The sequence below is a fragment of the Felis catus genome, chromosome B1, assembly GCF_018350175.1.
Source record: "Felis catus isolate Fca126 chromosome B1, F.catus_Fca126_mat1.0, whole genome shotgun sequence".
Taxonomy (NCBI): Eukaryota; Metazoa; Chordata; class Mammalia; order Carnivora; family Felidae; genus Felis; species Felis catus.
The window spans coordinates 33,027,641-33,036,303 of NC_058371.1; the positions used below are offsets into that span (position 1 = coordinate 33,027,641).

Consider the following 8,663-nt stretch of genomic DNA (forward strand, 5'->3'; position numbering starts at 1 on the left):
TACATGTAACTTGGAATCCTGGAAGGAGAAACAAACAAACAAACAAAAATGTCATCAGAAAAATCATTTGAAGAAATAAGGGTCACCATTTTCCCAAATTTGATGAAAAATATTAGCCCACAAGTTCAAGAAGCTCAGCAAACCCTAAGCAAAATAAATACAAAGATACCCACACCTGGGTATGTTCAAACTACGATCTAGCCCAGCTCAGCGTAGCTCTAGAGGGCATCTCATAGTTAGCAGAGATCATATCTAGTTATATTCCAGGTTTTTAAGTGGCTGAAAATCAATGACAGTATCTTAAAATAGCCAGGGGGGAAAACAACCAGGAGAATTGTTATTCTGGATCTAAATCCAACAAAAATCTTTTTTTTTTTTGGTAATGTAGATGTGATGGAAAGTTTGAGCAAACATGTTTATACAATTTTGGAGTCCATGAGAAAGAGAAAATCTGGTGTGAGTCTTTCGTTTTTAGATGGTAGCATTGCAAATTGAAGGTAAGCACGATTGTACGGAAAAGGAGGTAACACGCAACGCTCTCACACAAATGCAGTTATGAATGTGCACTTGTGACAAGTTTCCAAGAGGAAGGGCGTGTTTTTAAGAGACCAGAAGCCCACAATAGGTGAGGGAGCACCCCATGACATGATACGAGTGTAAATCTTTTTGCCAAAAAGCGTTATTTCCCAGAGCACTGAGATAGCTTGCAAACAGACTTGCCAAATTGTCATCTTGCAAGAATGCATGTGCCCTTCTGGTGTTTTTTGATTAGTCTTGGAATCAGAAGAGAATAGGAAAAAGGATATTAGAGATGGACAAAATCGGCTCTGATTTTCCAAAGGGTAAAGAAGGTGCATTCTTGAAATGTTAGGCGAGTAGTCTTTGAAAGACCCCTGCTTAGCTTAATAACACACCCCCACCCTATCTTCAGTTCCGTAACGCCTCACTTGCAGGGCTTGCACTTCCACCAGTTGACAAACAGGATATCTGCAGTTAGACATCCGTACCCTGGGAGAGCTGTACCCCCCACCTTTCCCTACGCAAGACAGGAACAGGTTTTCACATAAATAACGATGATCGCTTTCATCTCGCTTCTGTAAACCTGCTTGCGCTCCCAAACCGGAGGTCCCCTGCCGCTTCGCACCCGGGCTCCAAGTTGCATCTGCCGAGAGAAACTCCATTTCCCAAGCTTTCCCAGGACGAAATTACCCCCAACCCTAACCACCACCGAGCAGAGAGCCTACCACCAGCCTGTATGCAAATGTAACTCAAAATGGTATAAAAGACCTGTAACCCCGTATATCGGGGCTCTCCCGCTTTCCAACACTGGGGAGCCCTGGTGCACCAGTAAAGACTCTCTGCCGACGTCGGAGTGCCGTGTGGTTCTTTGCGCCAACTCTCATTCCATAGGGCTTAGGAGCTTGGCTCCTAACATTTGGTGCATTGGCCGGGAAACCGAGGGAAGGCAAGAGAACCCCGGCCCCGTCGGTGGATGACTCTCCGGCCCGGGCCACTGACGGACTGACTGAAGACAGACTTCTGTGCCTTTGTCTACACACAGGTATTGTGTTCTATGTTTTGTCTCTGAACTGTGAATTCTGAGGCCGGCCGGCCACCTCAGTAGGAGTGTTGAAGGAGGACAGACGTGTCCTGAACCTTCACACCCCAGCCCCGAGGGACGCCTCGGTGGTGTTTGTAGGGGAGAACTGACAAGTTCGTCAGACTCCCCAAATCCGTAGGCAGGCCTCCCCTGCCATCTGAATCTGAATACCTGGCCGCGGCTCCTTGGTTGTTGTCTAGTCTGTGTTGTCTGGTCTGTATCGACATTGTAGTCATATTCGTGTGTGTGTGTGTAAGTGTGCGTGTGTGGACGCGTGGACAGGACGACACAGCCATGGGACAGACACTGACTACTCCTCTATCTTTGACTCTGACTAATTTCTCGGACGTCCAGGCAAGAGCTCGCAATCTATCCGTTGAGGTTCGAAAAGGTCGATGGCGAACTTTTTGTTCATCGGAGTGGCCCACCCTATCTGTAGGGTGGCCCCGGGACGGGACTTTTGACCTCTTTGTTATATTACAGGTTAAGACAAAGGTAATGGATCCTGGACCACAAGGTCATCCAGATCAAGTGGCCTATATCCTCACCTGGGAGGATCTCATCCGGAATCCTCCGGCATGGGTGAAACCCTTCCTTCCTTCCTGCCCCACTTCTCAGTCTACCCTCCTTCCCCTGAAAACCTCCAAAAACCGAGCCTCAACCCAAACTCCAGATCCGCCCAAACCGGTTTTTCCCGATGAGTCCCAAAGGGACTCCCTCCTCCTAGACGCTTTGTCTTCGCCGCCCCACGCCCCCGAAGAGACTTCACCGCCCCACAACCCCCTCTTACTACCTCCACCCTATAATTCACCCCTGGCCCCCATCTCCGTCCTGTCCCCGGTGCCCCCTACTTCCCCTCCTGCCTCCAGTTCCTCCTCCCCCTCCCCAACTTCTTCCCCCGCCTGTACGTCAGCCCCATCCTCTACTCCAGCCCCACCCGATCTAACTCCCCAGACCCCACCTCAGACCCCCCGCCTCCGTCTCCGGCGATCGGACGACCCGAACGGCCCTCCCACTTGGCAATCTTCCCTGTTTCCTCTCCGGACAGTCAACCGGACTATCCAGTATTGGCCATTTTCTGCATCTGATCTTTACAATTGGAAAACTCATAACCCTTCCTTTTCCCAAGAACCCCAGGCCCTAACCTCACTGATAGAATCTATCCTCCTCACACACCAGCCCACCTGGGACGACTGCCAGCAGCTCCTACAGGTCCTTTTGACTACAGAGGAAAGGCAACAAGTTCTCCTGGAGGCTTTCCAACCCAGCTCCCCAACGAAATAGATGAGGGGTTTCCCCTCACCCGCCCGGACTGGGACTATGAAACGGCTCCAGGTAGGGAGAGTCTCTGAATCTATCGCCAGGCTCTGTTGGCGGGTCTCAAGGGGGCAGGGAAACGGCCCACCAATTTGGCCAAGGTAAGGACCATAATCCAAGGAAAAGAGGAGAGCCCCGCAGCCTTTATGGAACGGCTTCTAGAGGGGTTTCGGATGTATACTCCATTTAACCCCGAGGCTCCAGAACATAAGGCTACCGTGGCCATGTCATTCATAGATCAGGCAGCGTCTGATATAAAAGGAAAGCTCCAACGGCTAGATGGGATTCAAACCTATGGGTTGCAGGAACTAGTTAGGGAGGCAGAAAAGGTATATAACAAAAGGGAGACCCCAGAAGAAAAGGAGGCTAGGCTAGCAAAAGAGCAGGAAGCACAGGAGGAACGAAGAGATCGAAAGAGAGATAAACATCTAACAAAAATCCTGGCAGCTGTAGTGACAGAAAATAGAACAGGAAAGTCAGGGGAAACGAAGAGGCGGCCCAAAATAGAAAAAGACCAATGTGCCTATTGCAAAGAGCGCGGGCACTGAATCAAAGACTGCCCTAAGCGCCTTAGAGACTCAAAGATATCTACCCCCATACTCACCTTGGGCGAAGAGAGAGAGTAGGGGCGTCAGGGCTCTGGAGCCCCCCCCGAGCCCCGGCTAACTTTATCTGTAGGGGGGCATCCCACCACCTTCCTGGTGGACACAGGAGCTCAGCACTCGGTCCTAACCAAGGCAAACGGGCCTCTGTCCTCTCGTACCTCTTGGGTTCAAGGAGCGACAGGAAGAAAAATTCACAAATGGACTAACTACCGTACGGTTGATTTAGGGCAAGGGACAGTGACACACTCTTTTCTGGTAGTACCCGAATGCCCATACCCCCTTTTAGGACGAGACCTCCTAACCAAGCTTGGAGTTCAGATCCATTTCTCCAAAGCGGGGGCCCAAGTGCTAAACCGGGATGGCCAGCCTATCCAAGTCTTAACTGTGTCCTTACAAGACGAACACAGACTTTTTGAAACCCCGGTCACCACTAACCTCCTCGAAGCCTGGCTGCAGGACTTTCCCCAGGCCTGGGCAGAAACGGGAGGGCTTGGTCGAGCCAAATGCCAGGCCCCAATCATAATTGACCTAAAGCCCACGGCAATGCCTGTATCTATCAGGCAGTATCCCATGAGCAAGGAGGCTCATATGGGCATTCAGCCACACATTACCAGATTTCTAGAGCTTGGGGTCCTGCGACCTTGCCGCTCACCTTGGAATACCCCTCTCTTACCAGTGAAAAAACCTGGTACTCGAGACTACAGGCCTGTCCAAGACTTAAGGGAGGTCAACAAAAGGACTATGGATATCCATCCTACGGTCCCCAATCCCTATAACTTGCTCAGCACCCTGAGCCCAGACCGTACCTGGTACACAGTACTGGACCTAAAAGATGCATTCTTTTGTTTACCCTTGGCCCCCCAGAGCCAAGAACTGTTTGCTTTCGAATGGAGGGACCCTAAAAGAGGAATCTCAGGCCAATTAACCTGGACCCGCTTACCCCAAGGGTTCAAAAACTCCCCCACTCTCTTTGATGAGGCTCTTCACAGGGACCTAACTGACTTCCGGACTCAACATCCAGAAGTAACACTACTCCAATATGTGGATGACCTTCTTCTGGCCGCCCCCACAAAAGAAGCCTGCATACTAGGTACCAGACATCTGCTCCGGGAATTAGGAGAAAAAGGATACCGGGCATCCGCCAAGAAGGCCCAGATTTGCCAAACCAAGGTAACCTACCTGGGGTACATACTGAGTGAGGGGAAAAGATGGCTCACCCCTGGGCGAATAGAAACTGTGGCTCGCATTCCGCCGCCCCAGAACCCCAGAGAGGTACGTGAATTCCTGGGAACTGCTGGGTTCTGTCGCTTATGGATACCTGGGTTCGCTGAGCTAGCCGCCCCCCTCTATGCCCTCACGAAAGAGAGTGCACCCTTCACCTGGCAGGAAAAACATCAGTCAGCCTTTGAGGCCCTAAAAGAGGCCCTCCTCTCCGCCCCGGCTCTCGGGTTGCCAGACACCTCCAAGCCCTTTACCCTTTTCATAGACGAGAAACAAGGAATTGCCAAAGGAGTTCTAACCCAAAAATTAGGGCCCTGGAAGAGGCCAGTAGCATACCTGTCCAAAAAGTTGGACCCTGTGGCAGCGGGGTGGCCCCCATGTCTTCGTATCATGGCAGCCACTGCTATGCTGGTCAAGGACTCTGCCAAATTAACCCTTGGACAGCCACTAACTGTTATCACCCCGCATGCTTTAGAGGCCGTAGTGCGGCAGCCACCGGACCGATGGATAACCAACGCACGCCTAACTCACTACCAGGCCCTCCTACTGGACACAGACCGCATCCAATTTGGACCTCCGGTTACCTTGAACCCTGCCACGTTGCTACCGGCACCGGAAGACCAACAGAGCGCACACGATTGCCGGCAAGTACTGGCTGAGACCCATGGGACACGGGAAGATCTTAAAGATCAAGAGCTCCCAGATGCGGATCACTCTTGGTATACGGACGGGAGCAGTTACATCGACTCAGGTACCCGGAGGGCGGGAGCAGCGGTAGTAGATGGCCACCACATCATATGGGCACAATCACTACCTCCTGGCACGTCTGCCCAAAAGGCTGAGCTGATAGCGCTCACCAAGGCCCTAGAGCTATCCGAAGGGAAAAAGGCTAACATATACACAGATAGCCGATATGCCTTTGCAACGGCTCATACACATGGGAGTATTTATGAAAGAAGGGGCCTACTAACCTCAGAAGGAAAAGAAATTAAAAACAAAGCTGAAATCATTGCATTATTAAAGGCCCTTTTTCTTCCTCGAAGAGTAGCCATAATTCATTGCCCCGGGCATCAGAAAGGACAAGGCCCAATTGCAACAGGAAATAGACAGGCAGACCAAGTAGCCAGGCAAGTCGCTGTGGCAGAAACGTTGACCTTGACCACAAAACTTGAAGAAACCGATCTTACGACCAACAAATATGCTTACACCCCAGATGACCAGGAAGAGACAAAGGCCATAGGGGCTGTACTGAATCAGGACACTAAAGACTGGGAAAAAGAAGGAAAGATAGTCCTTCCCCGAAAGGAAGCCCTGGCAATGATCCAACAAATGCACGCCTGGACACATTTAAGTAATCAGAAGCTGAAGTCACTGATTGAAAAAAACTGACTTCTTAATCCCTAAGGCAGGCACCCTCATAGAACAGGTGACCTCCGCCTGTAAGGTCTGTCAACAGGTAAACGCTGGGGCTACCCGAGTGCCAGAAGGAAAACGGACTCGTGGTAACCGCCCAGGAGTCTATTGGGAAATAGACTTTACTGAAGTAAAGCCTCACTATGCGGGGTATAAGTACTTATTAGTGTTTGTAGACACCTTTTCAGGATGGGTAGAAGCCTACCCCACCCGACAAGAAACGGCACACGTGGTAGCCAAGAAGATTTTAGAAGAAATCTTCCCCAGATTTGGACTTCCCAAGGTAATCGGGTCAGATAACGGGCCGGCCTTCGTTTCCCAGGTAAGTCAGGGGCTCGCCAGGACACTGGGGATTAATTGGAAATTACACTGTGCATATAGGCCCCAGAGCTCAGGACAGGTAGAAAGAATGAATAGAACAATAAAAGAGACCCTTACTAAATTGACCTTAGAGACTGGCTTAAAAGATTGGAGACGCCTCCTATCTCTGGCCTTGTTAAGAGCCAGAAATACACCCAACCGTTTCGGGCTCACCCCATATGAAATCCTTTATGGGGGACCCCCCCTTTTTGTCAACCTTGCTCAATTCCTTCTCCCCCTCCGATCCTAAGACTGATTTACAAGCCCGACTAAAAGGGCTGCAAGCGGTGCAGGCCCAAATCTGGACACCCCTGGCCGAACTGTATCGGCCAGGACATCCACAAACTAGCCACCCATTTCAGGTAGGAGACTCCGTGTAAGTCCGGCGGCACCGCTCTCAAGGATTGGAGCCTCGTTGGAAGGGACCTTACATCGTCCTGCTGACCACGCCCACCGCCATAAAGGTTGACGGGATTGCCGCCTGGATTCACGCATCGCACGCCAAAGCAGCCCCAAAAACCCCTGGACCAGAAACTCCCAAAACCTGGAAGCTCCACCGTTCGGAGAACCCTCTTAAGATAAGACTCTCCCGTGTCTGACTGCTAATCCACCCTGTCCCTGCACGAACCCAAAATGAAACCCCCAGCAGGAATGGTCTTTCTGTGGGTCCTCACAAGCTTGGGGGCGGGAATTGGAGCTAAAATTGTCAAAGAGGGGAACCCACATCAGGTTTACACCTTGACTTGGCAAATCTACTCCCAGAGTGGGGAAGTTGTCTGGGAGGTCCAAGGTAACCATGCGCTTAACACTTGGTGGCCCCCACTTACCCCTGATTTTTGCCAGCTGGCAGCTGGACTAGACACTTGGGATATCCCCCTGGTTTACCACTTTAGTCTCCTCCCTCATGGGCCCCTTAATACTCCTACTATTAATACTGGTGTTCGGACCCTGCATCCTTAACCGCTTGGTACAGTTCATAAGAGAAAGACTCTCTGTCATCCAGGCCTTGGTTCTAACCCAACAGTACCACCAACTAAGACAATTTGATGCAGAAAGGCCAGATACAATCGAATGAAAGGTTTCATTCGACGCCAAAAGAAAATGGGGGAATGAAAGACCCCTGCTTAGCTTAATAACACACCCCCACCCTATCTTCAGTTCCGTAACGCCTCACTTGCAGGGCTTGCACTTCCACCAGTTGACAAACAGGATATCTGCAGTTAGACATCCGTACCCTGGGAGAGCTGTACCCCCCACCTTTCCCTACGCAAGACAGGAACAGGTTTTCACATAAATAACGATGACCGCTTTCATCTCGCTTCTGTAAACCTGCTTGCGCTCCCAAACCGGAGGTCCCCTGCCGCTTCGCACCCGGGCTCCAAGTTGCATCTGCCGAGAGAAACTCCATTTCCCAAGCTTTCCCAGGACGAAATTACCCCCAACCCTAACCACCACCGAGCAGAGAGCCTACCACCAGCCTGTATGCAAATGTAACTCAAAATGGTATAAAAGACCTGTAACCCCGTATATCGGGGCTCTCCCGCTTTCCAACACTGGGGAGCCCTGGTGCACCAGTAAAGACTCTCTGCCGACGTCGGAGTGCCGTGTGGTTCTTTGCGCCAACTCTCATTCCATAGGGCTTAGGAGCTTGGCTCCTAACATCTTGACTTGGACCCTCCATGATTCTGAAAGGTAGTATCGCTTCATGAATAATTGGTTCTCACCCGGAAGTGAAGTGCTTAACTAAAAACATACAATGCCAGCTTAACATTCCTTCTTGGAGCACGCAGTGCATCTGGGAGTTAACGAAGCATTTGGTAGGGTTTTTCATGAGGTTTCTGTCGAAAAGGTAGAGAAATATAGCACATATGCAAGAATGAATACATAGGTTCATAGCTGGTTAGAGAGCCATTCTCCGAATGGGCTGATCTACGGAAGCGTGTTAATCAGCATACAAAAATCTCTATACCATTCCGCATCTGCAACCCTCAATGCCACTTTCGCCCACTGTGACCCAGATCCTGCCCACATTTCTCAGTGGAACAAGGCTTACCGAGTCCCCCAGTGACTGAGTAGTTTCTAAACTCATGAACGTTTTATTTCATTTGCCTTCTCTGGGGCGTTTGACACGCTGAATGCATAGTTTC

At 50.7% G+C, this 8,663-nt stretch overlaps 1 long non-coding RNA gene across 1 annotated transcript; it reads left to right on the forward strand.

The window, feature by feature from the left end:
• The first annotated feature begins 2,524 nt into the window (after nucleotides 1–2,524).
• LOC123384814 lies at nucleotides 2,525–7,583 on the forward strand. The gene is made up of 2 exons (XR_006596457.1): nucleotides 2,525–2,935; nucleotides 6,879–7,583. It is a non-coding gene; the product is annotated as an uncharacterized LOC123384814 (long non-coding RNA).
• Nucleotides 7,584–8,663: the final 1,080 nt, after the last annotated feature.